We start from the raw sequence: 21012 nt of genomic DNA, 5'->3' as shown, positions 1-21012 counted from the left end.
TATTATTTTTAGCAATAAAAAAGAAAAACTACGTGTGTGGAACGGGCGGCGGCCCTTCCACACAAGAGTACACCCCAGCAGGGGACCTGGCCCTATCATTAAATGAAGGCAGGCCTGTGGTGGAAGGGATCCAGGGGGGGACAGCCACAGACTCTGTGCCCGCCGAGCAGTCTACCTCTTTTGTAGCTGGTTGGTATATACATTTGTTCAGTACCCTACTGCTGCACATGCAGAACATAATCAACACCATTCAGTGGTATTATGTGGACTGGCTGATGCAAAGGTCTGACATTATTGTCTTGCAGTGTCAGGAAGGGCCATGATTCTGATTGAGCCTCCAGAAGGAGCCCCAGTGAGTATTCAAATGTAATGACATGCACCTGTCAAGACTAGGTCAACACCCTAAATTCCACTGTTCTATTGAATCTGCAGATTGAAGGCTTTTCTGAAGAGGAGGACGGGGGGGGGTGGGGTGGGGGGGGGGCAGATGAGGAGACTCTGTCGGTGGTGGAGGTATCATGTCAGATTGTCTATCATCTATTAAATAAATATATTTTTAGAAGTCAGTGATGTGGTTGTCATATAAAATATAATTTACTAACAGGAGGAACCATACCTGCAGCCATTTGACGGCCAGCGGGCCAATGCAGTGAGTTGGCCTATATAACTTAAGGACATTCACCTCCAATTCCTGCTGCATGCTGTACTAATTGATATGTGTTTAACAGACTTCACAGAGTATCAGAAATCTGTATGCAAAACACCTGAGAACCCAAATAGAACTGGGTGAGGTCAATATAGAGTACAGGAGGAAAAAAATGAGGAAGTTGGACCTCGAAATTGAGGCAATGGAGAGAGCAAGTATGGTCATCATTTCAATGCACACTGAAACCATGACTGTAACACAATGTATTAATCATATTTTCTCCTCTCTCCTATAGGATACAACAGCGGACTATAATAAAATGAATAAATGCATGTCATCTCTCTCAGTATTTATTGGTGCACATAACATAAAGTATACTTTAGGCCTATACTGAAAGGTTTGTGACATTCAAATACATAAAATAACAAAAAGGAAAAAGAAAACCGGCATGAAGAAGAGGGGGGGGGGGGGGGGGAATCATGGAAAATGATGATGTGCAATTCGTTCCCTGACAACTGACCCCTCAGGGTTGTCAGGGTAATGGTGTGGGATGTCATCCCAGTCCCTCTCCTCCACCACTGTGGGAACCCTCTCTTTTCTAATTCTGGCAATGTTGTGGAGGACAGAACATGCTAGAATTATGTCACATGCCCTGTCCGGGGTGACTGAGGTGGTTGAGACAATTAAATCGGGCCTTCAGCACACCAAAGGTCATCTCAATGCGTGCCCTCGTTTTGGCGTGAGCATAATTATAACGCCGTTCTGTATGGGTCTGAGGATTTTGGAATGGGGTCAGGAGGTAGGGTTCGCATGGATAGCCCTTATCTCCAAGGAGGTAGCCTGGGAATTCACCTGAGAACAAAAATGCAATAATTAGGACTGCATATATAGCAGGATAAAACGTTGGAAACTAATTGTGTGAGGTAGGCCTGCCGCCTACTATATATACCTAGTTCAAGTCTCTGTCCCAGAGTGCAGGATCTAAATATCCTGGCGTCATGTGCCGACCCTGGCCACAGTGCCACAACATTGCTTATGATAAGGTCTGCATCACATATCATCTGAAACGGTAAAATAAGATGTGTTAAGTTAATTTAATGTATAGCCTATGTAATTCATGTATATTTAACATGAACAATGAGTCATTCTTACTTGAACATTGATGCTGTGGTACCACTTGCGATTAACAAAATCCCCCTCATGGTCACCTGCAGGCTTTTTTATTTTTATGTGGGTGCAGTCTATAGCCCCAATGACATTTGGAAAGTCTGCAAAATTCAAATCAAATAAATAGTTAATTTCGAAAGTTACACATACACATCATTATACAAGAGTATCTGGAATTAAATTCATGTTACCGCCAATTTGGTAGAAGTCCTCCTTAATGATGTTGAGGTTTCTATGGCCAGGGAAGGTGATGAAATTATGTGCCAATTCCTTAAGGGCAAGGTAGACTCTGCGGATTGACCTGCACACAGTGGCTTTGCTAAGCTTTTCTGCATCACCAACTGTGTACAGGAACGAACCACTGGCAAAGAACCTCATAGCAATACACACCATCTGTGGTACTGTCAAGGCTTGGCTCCTTGCAGTTCGGTGAGAAATTCGGGGGGCGAGCAGTTTACAAATGTAACGTAGCCCGTCCCCCGAAAATCTGTATCGCTCATATAACCTTACATCATTGAAAGCAAAGGGGTCAGACCTGTCAAAAAACACCCTTTCCCTTCTCAGTGCCCTACGTAAGATCAGCGCCTCTTCGTCTTGAACATCCAGCAAAAAAGGACATGCCATCCTGAAGCTCTAGAAGAATCAAGCCTACACAGGCTTTTATTTTACTCTCCTCGCTAACTTAATTGAAAACACCCTTGCAACCTTGTCAGCCATTTTTTAGAATATCAAGAATTTATATAGCCTCTTATCAAACATCTAACAATCTGTGTTATAACAGAGCAACAATGACATATCACATGAGTCATTCTGAAACACTTATGATTCATGGTCACACTATTTCAGTAATATAATTACATTTATTATATCTTATTGTATTGATTTCATTTTATTTGAATGCAGTGTAATCAAAATGAGTCCATATAAGAACATATGTGTTGAATTAACTGTGGAAAAAGTCATTGGTTTAAGATTGGAGTCATTGGATTTAGAGCTGTTTCACAAAACATGGCTTAATGATGAGTAAAGACATCAGGATTAGGTTAAACCTGGCTGTTAGCCTAGTCCGGAGCAGGCTAAATCCAAAGCATTAGTTTCCATGGTAACTTATGTAGCATCACTTTCATGAAACCGAATCAAGCCTCAACATATCCAGGTTAACTGGTTAAGTTAATCTGGCAAGATCAACCAGCTTTCATGAAACCGGTTGAGCACTGATCCATGATATATTAAGCCAGGATATGTGTTAAAGCCCGGCTTAATCTCTAATCCAAGTTTCGTGAAATACCCCCCTGGTATGGTTTTATCATGACCAATGTTAAGCTAATCCCCACAAATTGCAAAGTTTACATAACTAATTAGCAATGGTGTCGTTTTCCCCCCCAGGCAAACCAGCTATGGAACAGACTGCAAGCTGCTGTACAGCCTGTACATTGGATGGAGATGAATCACGATGGCATTTTCATTGATAGAAAATGACTGTTCTTAATGATATTAAAAACAATGAACACAGTGACCACAGCCCCTTCTTTCTATACTGTAAATTGTTTTTCCTTTTTCTAACCCTGTATATGATATATATATATATCTGTACCAATTATACAAACTGTTAATACAATAACCAATGAATCAGGTACAACTGTTGAGCAGGTGTCAGAATGAGCTATTCTGAATTACATTCTGCATGGTGGGCTACCAAGATGAGACAAAACTACAATATATTTATTTCATCATAACCACAGCAATGTTATATTCTCCCAAAATAGCCGATCTACAGCTTATGGAAAGTAGTTTCCAAAGTGGGTTATGGGGACCCCCAGGGGTCCGAGAGTTCCAGGGGGTCCCCAGCTAAATGATAGTTTGTACACTCTCAGTTAATAAACATTGATTTTACAATATAAATTGGGGGTCCCAGAGACAGAAATGCCATCAAATGGGGGTCCATGGACTAATGCATGTCACACTGGCGGTCTGTGACACTGCTAGATTTGTAAAAATCTATGGGGTCCCTGGCATATCTCTTCAAATGGGGGTCTGCGGGCTAATTAGTGTAAATTTGGGAGTCCTTGACATGAAAAGGTTTGGGGACCACTGGCCTGTAGTGAGCTTGCAGATCAGCTATTTTCTGAGAACGGGTTGTATATCCCCAGCTAACATGTCCACCTGGGCCCAATTGGGTTTTGACATGGGCTATGGGCTTGGGTTCCAAGTGGGCCGTGCACCCAGTATTCACAAAGGGCCCACCCGTGTTAGCCCATATGGGCTTATGTGGGTTTCTAACCAAATGGGCCATTTTATTTCAGAACCATGTGTGCCACCTGTGTTTGCCTATATGGGTTTGAACTGGGATCTGATTGGGCCTTAAGTGGGTACCAGCTGGGCAAATTAACAGGCCACAATTGTGTCCGCCCTCATTGTCTTCCGTCCTGTTTCTGTTGTCACCTGCTGTCGATTGTTCATTCCTACGGATAGGATGCAGTGCGCCACATTGGCAGTGTTTCCAGTTTTCTGTAGTAGTTTCTTCAAGTGTTCAAACTTTATGACTGGATAGCACTCGATCTGTAGAGTCCTACATTACTATCTCCTACGATCAAGGGTTAGGGTTAGGGAACTGTAGCATGCCATTTTTCATCATTTTTGAGGACGAAAATCACTCCGACACCATGGACTATAGCCCATGGTCTAGAAGTGATTTTGTCTTTTTTTCAAATCCTCGTTTTTCATCGTTTTTGACCATGGATTATAGCCGGGTTAGGGTTAGGTTCCACGGGCTAATAAATAAATTCGGGGGTCCTTGACAAGAAAAGGTTTGGGAACCACTGTTGTAGAGGGTCTATACTAGATGATAAGTTAGTGACTTTGACAGTGTACAAATGGAACCGGTTTTCAGCAGGTCAAATGAGGTACAGAAAACCGTATGACTCCCAGGCTGATCTCACTGGGGGAAAACTGTATGAGTTTATTTGTTTAAGAACTAACAATCAATTGAAAAATATATTCTGGATGTAACACTTGTAAGCCGAATTAGCGCAGTTGGTAGAGCATTAGACTGAAGATCTAATGGTCCCTGGTTCAAGCCAGGCTTTCGGCAGTTGAAATGAGGTACAGAAAATCCTATGACTCTTAGGCTGATCTCACTGGGTGAAAAACGTTATGAGTTTTTTTGTTTAAGAAGTAACAAGTAACAGTCAATGTAAAAATAAATACTGGATGTGTTACTTGCAAGCAGTAATAGCTCAGTTGGGAGAGCGTTAGACTGTAGATCTGAAGGTTCCTTGTTCAAACCTGAGATTCGGCAGTTGAAATGAGGTACAGACAACCGTATGACTCTCAAGCTGATCTCACTGTGGGATGAACTGTATGAGTTTATGTTTAAGAACTAACAATACATTGAAAAATACATTCAGGATGTTTCACTTACAAGCAAACAAACAAAAAAGCAGTGTGAATTGTCTGAAGCCAGTGGCTCAGTGTGTTAGAACACTGTCCACATGTTTGGGAGATGGTGAGTTCAAACCCCAAATAAGTCTTTATTTTCAAGACCAATTTCAGAAGAAGAAAACAAACAAAAAAGCAGTGTGAATTGTCTGGAGCCAGTGGCTCAGTGTGTTAGAACGCTGCCACATGATCGGGAGATGGTGAGTCGGCAGTAGAAATGAGGTACAGACAACAGTATGACTCTCAAGCTGATCTCACTGCGGGATGAACTGTATATGTTTAAGAACTAACAATGCATTGAAAAATACATTCTGGATGTGTCACTAATAGGGGATTCACACTATGGTCCCGGGTGCGCACTCGGGACCACTTGGCAGATGTTGTGGTAGTGTGAATGATGCGTACCGTTCCCGGGAGCGGTTCGCCCAACCGTCCCTGGGACCGCATGGGGGGAGGGTCTCTGGACCGTTGAAGTGTATTCAGATACGGATCGTTCCAATTTGAATGCATGCAGTCGACGAGCCAAGTGTCAACAAAAAAAAAACACAGCCTCTGCACGATGCGTAACACCAGCGCATTTCTCAACGCCGCCCTTCTCCTGTTGAATCTGCTTATACGCGCAGCACCGCGCTGATCTTATTCTGCGGACTACACGTGGCTCTTGGGCTTTGCTTGGCACAGTTTCCAAAGTAAAACAAAATAATAATAATGCTAAAGTAGAATCCATAGCAAACTAATACACTGGAGCACAGAACTGACTGACACAGTGAATAGCAGGCAGGCTGACAAGTAGTATAACGGCAAAAAGCCAAAGAGGCAATGCAATTCAGTGTGTCTGGATTTATTTGAGACAATGTCGCACAGTTGATGGTCAGTGTCCGGGCGCGCCAGCCATCAAGCACACCGTCATCAGGAGGATTAAAGTGTGTTATGCAAGTGTACCCAGGTGCGCTGTTGAATCTCGGGCAATGTGAATCATGGCCATCGGGGACCAGGGAACCGTATTCGAAAACGGTTCCAATGAAACGGATTCAGTCCGTCTCAGTGTGAATCCCCTATTACAAGCTGAAATAGCTCAGTTGGAAGCTCATTAGACTGAAGATCTAAACGTCCCTAGTTCAATCCTGGGTTTCGGCAGTTGAAATGAGTTACAGAAAACTGAATATAGTTTCGGAAGACTTACTATAATATGTTGTTTTTCATGATTTTGAAGGATAAAAAAAAGACATAATATAGTTCATGGGTTTGGAAGACATACATGTGTACTTCATGATTTGGAGGATTAAAACATATCAGCCAAAATCCAACTCCAAACTCTAACTCACAGGCAAAGGAAGACTGTTGTTGCAGATAGCAATAGGTAACTGAGTTAGGGTGCTATCGTCATTGTCTGGAGATTGAAGGTTCAAACCCCACTCAACTATTTACTGTGAAGTTTTCCTTTCCACACTAACATCAAGTGGCCTGGAAATTCCAGCTGAACTGTGTGCCGCTAAGTGGCCCAGCGGATAAATCACAAGTTATCTGTAGAGTACCTTGTAGAATTGTGCTAGTTCAAACCCAACACACTCAGTAGGAAGGTGCTGTTTTTTTACGTGCCAATCATTCTGATTGACAGATTCCTTGGCCAATCAGATCGGTCTGCCTTCAGCCAATCCTAGGGCTCCTTACATTGTCTCCTCCAATCAAATGGTCGCAGACCCGGACCACTTCCTTGTTTATAACTAGATGAAATACTCTGACCTGTTTTAGATTTATAGTTATTCTTCAACTTCATTTTCTTCATTTTCACAGTTTTTGACGTTTTATTAATATAATTGATCATTCTAGATCACTGCTAGATCTGTAACAATCTTCTCTTATGGGGTTAGGGTTAGGGTTAGGGTTAGGTTCAGGTTCCACGGGTTAATAAAGTGTAAATGTGGGGGTCCTTGACAAGAAAAGGTTTGGGAACCACTGTTGTAAAGGGACTATAGAATAGATAGATGTTGATAGTATTAAGTTAGTTACTTTGACAGTGTACAAATGGAACCGGTTTTCAGCAGGTCAAATGAGGTACAGAAAACCATATGACTCCCAGGCTGATCTCAATGGGGGAAAACTGTATGAGTTTATTTGTTTAAGAACTAACAATCAATTGAAAAATATATTCTGGATGTGACACTTACAAGCCAAATTAGCGCATTTGGTAGAGCATTAGCCTGAAGATCTAAAGGTCCCTGGTTCAATCCAGGCTTTCGGCAGTTGAAATGAGGTACAGAAAATCCTACGACTCTTAGGCTGATCTCACTGGGTGAAAAACTTTATGAGTTTTTTTGTTTAAGAAGTAACAAGTAACAGTCAATGTAAAAATAAATACTGGATGTGTTACTGTACTTGCAAGCTGTAATAGCTCAGTTGGGAGAGCGTTAGACTGTAGATCTGAAGGTTCCTGGTTCAAACCTGTGATTCGGCAGTTGAAATGAGGTACAGACAACCGTATGACTCTCAAGCTGATCTCACTGTGGGATGAACTGTATGTGTTTTTGTTTAAGAACTAACAATACATTGAAAAATACATTCTGGATGTGTCACTTACAAGCAAACAAACAAAAAAGCAGTGTGAATTGTCTGGAGCCAGTGGCTCAGTGTGTTAGAACACTGTCCACATGTTTGGGAGATGGTGAGTTCAAACCCCAAATAAATCTTTATTTTCAAGACCAATTTCAGACGAAGAAAACAAACAAAAAAGCAGTGTGCATTGTCTGGAGCCAGTGGCTCAGTGTGTTAGAACGCTGCCACATGATCGGTGAGTCGGCAGTAGAAATGAGGTACAGACAACCGTATGACTCTCAAGCTGATCTCACTGCGGGATGAACTGTATGAGTTTATGTTTAAGAACTAACAATGCATTGAAAAATACATTCTGGATGTGTCACTTACAAGCCGAAATAGCTCAGTTGGAAGAGCATTAGACTGAAGATCTAAACGTCCCTAGTTCAATCCTGTGTTTCGGCAGTTGAAATGAGTTACCAAAAACTGTATATAGTTTCGGAAGACTTACTATAATATGTTGTTTTTCATGATTTTGAAGGATAAAAAAAGACATACTATAGTTCATGGGTTTGGAAGACATACATGTGTACTTCATGATTTGGAGGATTAAAAAATATCAGCCAAACACTCAACTATTTACTGTGAAGTTTTCCTTTCCACACTGACATCAAGTGGCCTGGAAATTCCAGCTGAACTGTGTGCCGCTAAGTGGCCCAGCGGATAAATCACAAGTTATCTGTAAAGTACCTTGTAGAATTGTGCTAGTTCAAACCCAACACACTCAGTAGGAAGGTGCTGGTTTTTGACGTGCCAATCATTCTGATTGACAGATTCCTTGGCCAATCAGATCGGTCTGCCTTCAGCCAATCCTAGGGCTCCTTACATTGTCTCGTCCAATCAAATGGTCGCAGACCCGGACCACTTCCTTGTTTATAACTGGATGAAATACTCTGACCTGTTTTAGATTTATAGTGATTCTTCAACTTCATTTTCTTCATTTTCACAGTTTTTGACGTTTTATTAATATAATTGATCATTCTAGATCACTGCTAGATCTGTAACAATCTTCTCTTATGGGGTTAGGGTTAGGGTTAGGGTTAGGGTTAGGTTCAGGTTCAGGTTCCGGTTCCACAGGTTAATAAAGTGTAAATGTGGGGGTCCTTGACAAGAAAAGGTTTGGGAACCACTGTTGTAGAGGGACTATAGAATAGATAGATGTTGATAGTATTAAGTTAGTTACTTTGACAGTGTACAAATGGAACCGGTTTTCAGCAGGTCAAATGAGGTACAGAAAACCATATGACTCCCAGGCTGATCTCACTGGGGGAAAACTGTATGAGTTTATTTGTTTAAGAACTAACAATCAATTGAAAAATATATTCTGGATGTGACACTTACAAGCCAAATTAGCACATTTGGTAGAGCATTAGACTGAAGATCTAAAGGTCCCTGGTTCAATCCAGGCTTTCGGCAGTTGAAATGAGGTACAGAAAATCCTACGACTCTTAGGCTGATCTCACTGGGTGAAAAACGTTATGAGTTTTTTTGTTTAAGAAGTAACAAGTAACAGTCAATGTAAAAATAAATACTGGATGTGTTACTTGCAAGCTGTAATAGCTCAGTTGGGAGAGCCTTAGACTGTAGATCACCCTGTGATCAACCTGTGATTCGGCAGTTGAAATGAGGTACAGACCAAGGTTATAATAGTTTTGTTTTTTTCATTATAGTTTAGTTTTAGTTAGTTTTTACATATTTATTTCTAATTCAGTTAGTTTTAGTTAGTTTTTAGAGCGGGTTTGCTAGTTTTTATTTAGTTTTTATTTTGGTGAAAATGCTTAGTTTTAGTTTAGTTGTAGTTTAGTTTTAGTTTTTTTCGTACTTTGGTTTAGAGTTAGCGTGGCTACATGCTGCCGTACGGTGCTGAAAACTGTCGTAAAACTTGTTGGAGAAATGAGGAAATTAATCTAATGAATTTAAAAGGATTATAATATAAATATCCGAAAGGCATATACATATTGATAAAAACTAAAACTAAGCGTAATTTTGTCTATAATTTCAGTTAGTTTTGAGGACACACAATACAGTTTCAGTTTAGTTATCGTTTTTTAATTTATTTTTAGTTTTTATTAGTTTCAGTTAACTAAAATGTTTTTTTAATTCTAGTTTTCGTTTTTTAGTTAGTTTTAGTTAACTATTATAACCTTGGTACAGACAACTATGACTCTCAAGCTGATCTCACTGTGGGATGAACTGTATGAGTTTTTGTTTAAGAACTAACAATACATTGAAAAATACATTCTGGATTTGTCACTTACAAGCAAACAAACAAAAAAGCACTTTGCTTTCCACACTTACATCAAATAGCACAAAAAAGCTGTGTAGTAGTATCCAGCAGTTAGCTCAGTGTGATGAGAGGCTGTCCTTGGGAGCCACAGGTCCAGGGTTCAAATCCCACATTAGTCATAACTGTGACACTTTGCTTTGCACACTGATTTCCAGAAGGACAACTTTAAAGCAGCCCAGAAATTCACCATGTTTGTGTGCCTCAGTGGCCCAACGGATAAGTCAGATTATATCCGTAGTATACCTAGTAGAAGTGTGCTGGTTCAAACCCGACATACGACATGCGGTGTTCAAATCACCAACACCTAGAGTAGGCGTGTCCCAGCGGTCTTTCTTTACTGTGACACTTTGCTTTCCACACTTACATCAAATAGCACAAAAAAGCTGTGTAGTAGTATCCAGCAGTTAGCTCAGTGTGATGAGAGGCTGTCCTTGGGAGCCACAGGTCCAGGGTTCAAATCCCACATTAGTCATAACTGTGACACTTTGCTTTGCACACTGATTTCCAGAAGGACAACTTTAAAGCAGCCCAGAAATTCAACATGATTGTGTGCCTCAATGGCCCAGCGGATAAGTCAAATGATATCCGTAGTATACCTAGTAGAAGTGTGCCGGTTCAAACCCGACATACTCCTAGTAGGCGGTGATGGTTCAAATCACTGACACTTAGAGTAGGAGTGGCCCAGTGGATAAATCAGATGACATCCATAGTCCGCACCTAGTACAAGGTGCGGGGTTCAGGTAGGAGGAGAGTAGCGTGGGCAGGTAGGAGGAGATTAGTGGCGTCAGGTAGGAGGAGAGTAAGGTGGTCAGGTAGGAGGAGAGCAGGGTGTTCAGGTAGGAGGAGAGTCGGGTTCAGGTAGGAGGAGAGCAGGGTGGTCAGGTAGGAGGAGAGTAGGAAGGGGAGGGGCCAGGCAGGATGAGAGTAGGAAGGGGAGGGGCCAGGCAGGAGGAGAGTAGGAAGGGGAGGAGCCAGGCAGGAGGAGAGCAGGAAGGCGAGGGGCCAGGCAGGAGCAGAGTAGGAAGGGGAGGGGGCAGGCAGGGGGAGAGTAGGAAGGGGAGGGGCCAGGCAGGGGGAGAGTAGGAAGGGGAGGGGCCTGGCAGGAGGAGAGTAGGAAGGGGAGGGGCCAGGCAGGCGGAGAGTAGGAAGGGGAGGGGCCTGGCAGGAGGACAGTAGGAAGGGGAGGGGCCAGGCAGGGGGAGAGTGGGGAGGGGTGGGGCCAGGCAGGGGGAGAGTAGGAAGGGGAGGGGCCAGGCAGGGGGAGAGTAGGAAGGGGAGGGGCCTGGCAGGAGGAGAGTAGGAAGGGGAGGGGCCAGGCAGGCGGAGAGTAGGAAGGGGAGGGGCCTGGCAGGAGGACAGTAGGAAGGGGATGGGCCTGGCAGGTGGAGAGTAGGAAGGGGAGGGGCCAGGCAGGGGGAGAGTGGGGAGGGGTGGGGCCAGGCAGGGGGAGAGTAGGAAGGGGAGGGGCCAGGCAGGGGGAGAGTAGGAAGGGGATGCAGAGGAGATCTTCCTGATTTTTTTTATAATTTTCTACTGACTGAACTCCGCCTCAGGATACTGTCCTCCTACCTGACCACCCTGCTCTGCTCCTACCTGAACCCGACTCTCCTCCTACCTGACCACCCTGCTCTCCTCCTACCTGACCCCACTAATCTCCTCCTACCTGCCCACACTACTCTCCTCCTACCTGAACCCCGCACCTTGTACTAGGTGCGGACTATGGATATCATCTGATTTATCCACTGGGCCACTCCTACTCTAAGTGTCAGTGATTTGAACCATCACCGCCTACTAGGAGTATGTCGGGTTTGAACCGGCACACTTCTACTAGGTATACTACGGATATCATTTGACTTATCCGCTGGGCCATTGAGGCACACAATCATGTTGAATTTCTGGGCTGCTTTAAAGTTGTCCTTCTGGAAATCAGTGTGCAAAGCAAAGTGTCACAGTTATGACTAATGTGGGATTTGAACCCTGGACCTGTGGCTCCCAAGGACAGCCTCTCATCACACTGAGCTAACTGCTGGATACTACTACACAGCTTTTTTGTGCTATTTGATGTAAGTGTGGAAAGCAAAGTGTCACAGTAAAGAAAGACCGCTGGGACACGCCTACTCTAGGTGTTGGTGATTTGAACACCGCATGTCGGGTTTGAACCGGCACACTTCTACTAGGTATACTACGGATATCATCTGACTTATCCGTTGGGCCACCGAGGCACACAAACATGGTGAATTTCTGGGCTGCTTTAAAGTTGTCCTTCTAGAAATCAGTGTGCAAAGCAAAGTGTCACAGTTATGACTAATGTGGGATTTGAACACTGGACCTGTGGCTCCCAAGGACAGCCTCTCATCACACTGAGCTAACTGCTGGATACTACTACACAGCTTTTTTGTGCTATTTGATGTAAGTGTGGAAAGCAAAGTGTCACAGTAAAGAAAGACAGCTGGGACACGCCTACTCTAGGTGTTGGTGATTTGAACACCTCATGTCGTATGTCGGGTTTGAACCGGCACACTTCTACTAGGTATACTACGGATATAATCTGACTTATCCGTTGGGCCACTGAGGCACGCAAACATGGTGAATTTCTGGGCTGCTTTAAAGTTGTCCTTCTGGAAATCAGTGTGCAAAGCAAAGTGTCACAGTTATGACTAATGTGGGATTTGAACCCTGGACCTGTGGCTCCCAAGGACAGCCTCTCATCACACTGAGCTAACTGCTGGATACTACTACACAGCTTTTTTGTGCTATTTGATGTAAGTGTGGAAAGCAAAGTGTCACAGTAAAGAAAGACCGCTGGGACACGCCTACTCTAGGTGTTTGTGATTTGAACACCGCATGTCGTATTATATTTTTCAATGTATTGTTAGTTCTTAAACAAAAACTCATACAGTTCATCCCACAGTGAGATCAGCTTGAGAGTCATACAGTTGTCTGTACCTCATTTCAACTGCCGAATCACAGGTTTGAACCAGGAACCTTCAGATCTACAGTCTAACGCTCTCCCAACTGAGCTATTACAGCTAGCAAGTAACACATCCAGTATTTATTTTTACATTGACTGTTACTTGTTACTTCTTAAACAAAAAAACTCAAAGTTTTTCACCCAGTGAGATCAGCCTAAGAGTCGTAGGATTTTCTGTACCTCATTTCAACTGCCGAAAGCCTGGATTGAACCAGGGACCTTTAGATCTTCAGTCTAATGCTCTACCAAATGCGCCAATTTGGCTTGTAAGTGTCACATCCAGAATATATTTTTCAATTGATTGTTAGTTCTTAAACAAATAAACTCATACAGTTTTCCCCCAGTGAGATCAGCCTGGGAGTCATATGGTTTTCTGTACCTCATTTGACCTGCTGAAAACCGGTTCCATTTGTACACTGTCAAAGTAACTAACTTAATACTATCAACATCTATCTATTCTATAGTCCCTCTACAACAGTGGTTCCCAAACCTTTTCTTGTCAAGGACCCCCACATTTACACTTTATTAACCTGTGGAACCGGAACCTGAACCTGAACCTAACCCTAACCCTAACCCCATAAGAGAAGATTGTTACAGATCTAGCAGTGATCTAGAATGATCAATTATATTAATAAAACGTCAAAAACTGTGAAAATGAAGAAAATGAAGTTGAAGAATCACTATAAATCTAAAACAGGTCAGAGTATTTCATCCAGTTATAAACAAGGAAGTGGTCCGGGTCTGCGACCATTTGATTGGACGAGACAATGTAAGGAGCCCTAGGATTGGCTGAAGGCAGACCGATCTGATTGGCCAAGGAATCTGTCAATCAGAATGATTGGCACGTCAAAAACCAGCACCTTCCTACTGAGTGTGTTGGGTTTGAACTAGCACAATTCTACAAGGTACTCTACAGATAACTTGTGATTTATCCGCTGGGCCACTTAGCGGCACACAGTTCAGCTGGAATTTCCAGGCCACTTAATGTCAGTGTGGAAAGGAAAACTTCACAGTAAATAGTTGAGTGTTTGGCTGATATTTTTTAATCCTCCAAATCATGAAGTACACATGTATGTCTTACAAACCCATGAACTATAGTATGTCTTTTTTTATCCTTCAAAATCATGAAAAACAACATATTATAGTAAGTCTTCCGAAACTATATACAGTTTTTGGTAACTCATTTCAACTGCCGAAACACAGGATTGAACTAGGGACGTTTAGATCTACAGTCTAACGCTCTCCCAACTGAGCTATTACAGCTTGCAAGTAACACATCCAGTATTTATTTTTACATTGACTGTTACTTGTTACTTCTTAAACAAAAAAACTCATAACGTTTTTCACCCAGTGAGATCAGCCTAAGAGTCGTAGGATTTTCTGTACCTCATTTCAACTGCCGAAAGCCTGGATTGAACCAGGGACCTTTAGATCTTCAGTCTAATGCTCTACCAAATGCGCTAATTTGGCTTGTAAGTGTCACATCCAGAATATATTTTTCAATTGATTGTTAGTTCTTAAACAAATAAACTCATACAGTTTTCCCCCAGTGAGATCAGCCTGGGAGTCATATGGTTTTCTGTACCTCATTTGACCTGCTGAAAACCGGTTCCATTTGTACACTGTCAAAGTAACTAACTTAATACTATCAACATCTATCTATTCTATAGTCCCTCTACAACAGTGGTTCCCAAACCTTTTCTTGTCAAGGACCCCCACATTTACACTTTATTAACCTGTGGAACCGGAACTGAACTAACCCTAACCCTAACCCCATAAGAGAAGATTGTTACAGATCTAGCAGTGATCTAGAATGATCAATTATATTAATAAAACGTCAAAAACTGTGAAAATGAAGAAAATGAAGTTGAAGAATCACTATAAATCTAAAACAGGTCAGAGTATTTCATCCAGTTATAAACAAGGAAGTGGTCCGGGTCTGCGACCATTTAATTGGACGAGACAATGTAAGGAGCCCTAGGATTGGCTGAAGGCAGACCGATCTGATTGGCCAAGGAATCCGTCAATCAGAATGATTGGCACGTCAAAAACCAGCATCTTCCTACTGAGTGTGTTGGGTTTGAACTAGCACAATTCTACAAGGTACTCTACAGATAACTTGTGACTTATCCGCTGGGCCACTTAGCGGCACACAGTTCAGCTGGAATTTCCAGGCCACTTGATGTCAGTGTGGAAAGGAAAACTTCACAGTAAATAGTTGAGTGGGGTTTGAACCTTCAATCTCCAGACAATGACGACAGCACCCTAACTCAGTTACCTATTGCTATCTGCAACAACAGTCTTCCTTTGCCTGTGAGTTAGAGTTTGGAGTTGGATTTTGTCTGATATTTTTTAATCCTCCAAATCATGAAGTACACATGTATGTCTTCCAAACCCATGAACTATAGTATGTCTTTTTTATCCTTCAAAATCATGAAAAACAACATATTATAGTAAGTCTTCCGAAACTATATACAGTTTTCTGTAACTCATTTCAACTGCCGAAACCCAGGATTAAACTAGGGACGTTTAGATCTTCAGTCTAATGCTCTTCCAACTGAGCTATTTCGGCTTGTAAGTGATACATCCAGAATGTATTTTTCAATGCATTGTTAGTTCTTAAACATAAACTCATACAGTTCATACCGCAGTAAGATCAGCTTGAGAGTCATACGGTTGTCTGTATCTCATTTCTACTGCCGACTCACCATCTCCCGATCATGTGGCAGCGTTCTAACACACTGAGCCACTGGCTCCAGACAATTCACACTGCTTTTTTGTTTGTTTTCTTCTTCTGAAATTGGTCTTGAAAATAAACACTTATTTGGGGTTTGAACTCACCATCTCCAAAACATGTGGACAGTGTTCTAACACACTGAGCCACTGGCTCCAGACAATTCACACTGCTTTTTTGTTTGTTTGGTTGTAAGTGACACATCCAGAATGTATTTTTCAATGTATTGTTAGTTCTTAAACATAAACTCATACAGTTCATCCCACAGTGAGATCAGCTTGAGAGTCATACGGTTGTCTGTACCTCATTTCAACTGCTGAATCTCAGGTTTGAACCAGGAACCTTCAGATCTACAGTCTAACGCTCTCCCAACTGAGCTATTACGGCTTGCAAGTAACACATCCAGTATTTATTTTTACATTGACTGTTACTTGTTACTTCTTAAACAAAAAAACTAAAAGTTTTTCACCCAGTGAGATCAGCCTAAGAGTCATAGGATTTTCTGTACCTCATTTCAACTGCCGAAAGTCTGGATTGAACCAGGGACCTTTAGATCTTCAGTCTAATGCTCTACCAACTGCGCTAATTTGGCTTGTAAGTGTCATATCCAGAATATATTTTTCAATTGATTGTTAGTTCTTAATCAAAATCTCATACAGTTTCCCCCCAGTGAGATCAGCCTGGGAGTCATACGGTTTTCTGTACCTCATTTGACCTGCTGAAAACCGGTTCCATTTGTACACTGTCAAAGTCACTAACTTATCATCTAGTATAGACCCTCTACAACAGTGCTTCCCAAACCTTTTCTTGTCAAGGACCCCTGAATTTACACTTTATTAAGAAAGAAAACTGGAAACACCGCCAATGTGGCGCACTGCATCCTATCTGTAGGAATGAACAATCGACAGCAGGTGACAACAGAAACAGGACGGAAGACAATGAGGGTGGACACAAGTGTGGCCTGATAATTTGCCCAGCTGGTACCCACTTAAGGCCCAATCAGATCCCAGTTCAAACCCATATAGGCAAACACAGTTGGCACACATGGTTCTGAAATAAAATGGCCCATTTGGATACCACCTAAAACCGAGTTAGAAACCCACATGGGCTAACATGGGTGGGCCCTTTGTGAATACTGGGTGCACGGCCCACTTGGAACCCAAGCCCATAGCCCATGTCAAAACCAAATTGGGCCCAGGTGGACATGTTAGCTGGGTCAATATATTATATCACATGTCAATATCTGCAAGGGACGTTCCAATTCCTAGGGGGACCCCTTGACACTCATTATGTAGGGGCAAGGGGAAGGGGCAAGGGCTGAGGGGTAGGGTTAAAAAAGGAATTGGGAAAGGGCCCAAGAGTCCCTTCGGGGCTTGGACCTTAAATAGACTTGTAACCCAACTGTAGGGAGTACAAACACAGTAAAGAACCTGGGGGTTATCATCTATGAAAAGGCAACACAATGAGCAGAAAATGAACCATGTAAATACAATTGAGGGCACCGCAGGGAGTTGAACCCTGTTCTGGTAAACCAGGAATACCACACCAGTGCCTTAGTTTTTGTTTTATAATTTACAGGTCCAAAATCAGTCATTAGTTTCAATTTTGCTAAATATGTTTTAAACTTACTCTTTCCGACCTCCTGCGGCAAGAAAAGAAAAATATAGCCTACACACTCAATTTGAATCATGACTATAAATGATAGCCATGATTATGTCTTTATACAATTGAAAACCGGAAGACTCTCACCACAAATACATTAAGGAAAACTCCTCAGACATAAACTAAGACATTTATTTTGTCATGCTCATAAAGTGCTGCAAAGTGCTACAAGTGAAAAGTGCAGCATACAACGTTTGGGTCATAGCCCCATCGTCGATGCCTCGCCTACTGACCGGCATGGATGATGAAGTTTTAGCTGCAAATGGCAGCATAAATAAATCACATCAACACACACCACATAATGTGATGTTAACTGACGCGATGAAGCTTCACTCGCACATTATAAAAGACATACATCACATCAACCAACATCAAATACCTAGCCCTAACCTAACCCTATGTTCATTATGTGATGTAGGAGGACATGATGAAGCCTTACTCACACATGTGAAATGAGACAAGACATAAACACACATCACATACCGGGCCTGTGTTCATAGGTGATGTGGGCTTACATAATGATGCTTTACTAACAAATTAGATCTGATAATATAGCACCAACAATGGTCTTATGACCTAGATGTTTGCTGCTGCACTTTTCACTTTAAGCACTTGGAGCACTTTATGAACATGAACTAAATAGATTGTCTTGGTCTCTGCCCAAGCAGTTGGCCTTAGGTTTCCATGGCGCAAGTATTTGTCTATCTAGTTGTCCCATGTAGGAAACATGGGGCAAGACTGTACAATTTATGCAATTTGTGGACGATTGACATAAATTATACAAGGTAGCAGCATTCTTTGCGCCCCAGTATTTGTCAGCAATACTATGAATATTAGTACACAACATACAGCAATAAACACAATTCGAACAATGCCAACAGACGTGAATGACGAGCTATCCACAATTGCAGTGAAATATCACCTTTAAAAAAAAACACATAAATGCACATCACATACCAGGCCTGTGTTCATATCTGATGTGAACTGACGTGATGACGCTTTACTGGTAAATTACATGAAACAGCACCAAATGAGAAACTGTACGTGAGACACGACCCAAATCACACATACACTAGTGAAAAACTAGTGTCAGAGATAGGCAAGAAAGAAATAATTACTAAAAAATAAAGCAAAATGTGATTAAAAACTCTGAGACCAAAAAAACAAATAACTTTATTAAAGCAAAGAATAGGAGAGAAAAGACGAAGGTTGGGTAGAAACCTTGTACGTCCAACAACTGTGATCAAATATTATTAATATAATAATCTGTGTTCCAATGTTATTATTTTGTCACAAGCTCTTGCTGATACTTCACTGGTTCGATATATTAGAAAAACAGAATACAAAAAAAAAAACAATAATGGATTATCTTAGCCTCGTGAGATTGGCCATTTGCTACTTTAGTGTGTGACACTGTAGCATGACCAAGTAAGGAAATTAATTTACAAAAGGTTGAACTATGGAGATACAAGGTTTCTTCCCAACAGCCAAGGATAATAAACTGCTCACTTACCTTCAATATCAGCCAGTAAACTCAAAACACACACACAAACCAAGGAAGTAAATGACACAGTGGCCATCATTTGCTTCCTGTTAGTTTGGCATTAATTACTGGTCATGTTCAGTTTCAATTCCCAGTTGTAGTTGTATTGTGTGTTTATATTGAACACATGTCTTTTGAAATGTTTCAATTGCTTCTGAAAAGTGTCAATCAGGTCCTCCAAAGAGCTCTCCATTTCAGGCACCTTTTCCTTGTCTTCACCATGTTTCTTCTCTCTGAGGACAGTGTCAGTTGTCCACTGGACACACGGAACATGAGTTTGACCATCATACTCATGCTGGATTTCATACTCTTGTTCTTTGCAGTTCCTGCACTCTGCATACATGCAAGGCTTAAATGTTGGATCACAACATGTTTCTGCAGCGAGAGACTCCAACACTGTGGTCTTCAGGAGTTTAAGTGCTTCTGGTATTGTCTTCCTTTCACCCGTCTTCCTTGAAGCCTCTGTCTGAAATGAAATTAACACTTTATTTTAAGACTTTTAATATTGCAGCTTTCACAGCTTTTCCTCTTTAAAATAATGAATTGTCACCATGAAATGTTGTATTTTAATATATCTATTTCATTATTATTACTATTATATTATATTATTATTATTTCATTATTTTTTAAATAATGAATTGTCACCATGGGATGTTGTATTTTAATCTCTCTATATAATTTAATCTATATCTATTTTAATGTTTCATTAGTCATTGTTCGGTTTCAGGTACTTTCTACATAACCTTCTAACCTTGAAGGTCCTGGTTGTGGAACGGGTGGTGGTTGTGGAACTGGTGGTTGTTCATCGCTGTCAGGACTCATGGGTGGGGTCATGTTGACAACAGTAGAAGCCCGTTTCTTTTTGCCTCTGCTCTCTTTCTGGGCTCTCCTCCAGTACATTCTCTTCAAACGCTTCTCTCTCTCACTCAGTTGATTCACAGTCTTAACTTTTTCGTCCATTCTCAGTTGTTTCTGTCGGCCTTTCTCCAGGAATGCCTCCCTTCTTGCAGGGTCGGCATCTCGCCGGGCACGATACCGACGCTGCTTCTCTGCAGCTGATAATCGTGGCATTTTCCTGAAAAACACGTTTACCTTTTATAATATTTATGGAAAACATTGTTTTTATTTATTGTACAGTTAGAATAGTAAAATAACAGCTGAAAACTATAAGAACATGTCATGAGTGTCAACTATGTTACTCTTAGTCCACTAAGTTACCTATACAAGGGTAACATAGTTGACAGTAACATGGTTGACATTTTTCTGACCTAAAATCAACATGGCTGCCTATCACCAAACAACACATGGCATTTTTAGAGAAAGATTCTTCTAAATATTAGATCCACGTTTGAGAAAAGTTATTTATAACAATATTCAAGTAACACTGTTGCCATGTAAAAAATCCACACTTGATTCCACTCTACTTCATAATAACATACCTTGCAGTCTTGCCAGTCTGTTCATCAGTAGTTAATGACATCATATGGAGCAGGTCATGTGATTTGGAAAATTGACAGGTGTTTTTGTAATGGGTAACTTAGTTGACAGTGACTTCTCGGACACGGATAAAATGTGTTATTTTCCATATAATAGTTGATATATTGCCAAAAACATCATAGCTGCCATGATTAACTTAGCTGTATAAAAATAAAATTATCAAAAAAAATTTGATTAAGCTCATTTTATCGCTGTTTAACTAATTAGAACATGGCTGTTATTACATTCGGACAGTAACTTAGTTGACATTTCAGTGATATCCAGCCATGTTTGTATTAATTAATGATAAAATTTGTATAAATAATTATGGTATTTGTAAAGACATGATCATAATGATCATAAAAAGCATTTTACTAAAAGTACATACAAGTTACAGACTTCAAAACTCCCGCAATTTGATATTGACCCAATACAAAATAAAACCAACAAAGTTGAAATCTTGTTTGAAATGGCCAAACCTGCCGAGAGATAATGT

The sequence above is a fragment of the Protomyctophum parallelum genome, assembly GCF_964188405.1.
Source record: "Protomyctophum parallelum genome assembly, chromosome: 6".
NCBI classification, from domain to species: Eukaryota; Metazoa; Chordata; class Actinopteri; order Myctophiformes; family Myctophidae; genus Protomyctophum; species Protomyctophum parallelum.
The sequence above is the reverse complement of the archived record's forward strand: the minus strand, read 5'-3'. Positions refer to the sequence as shown.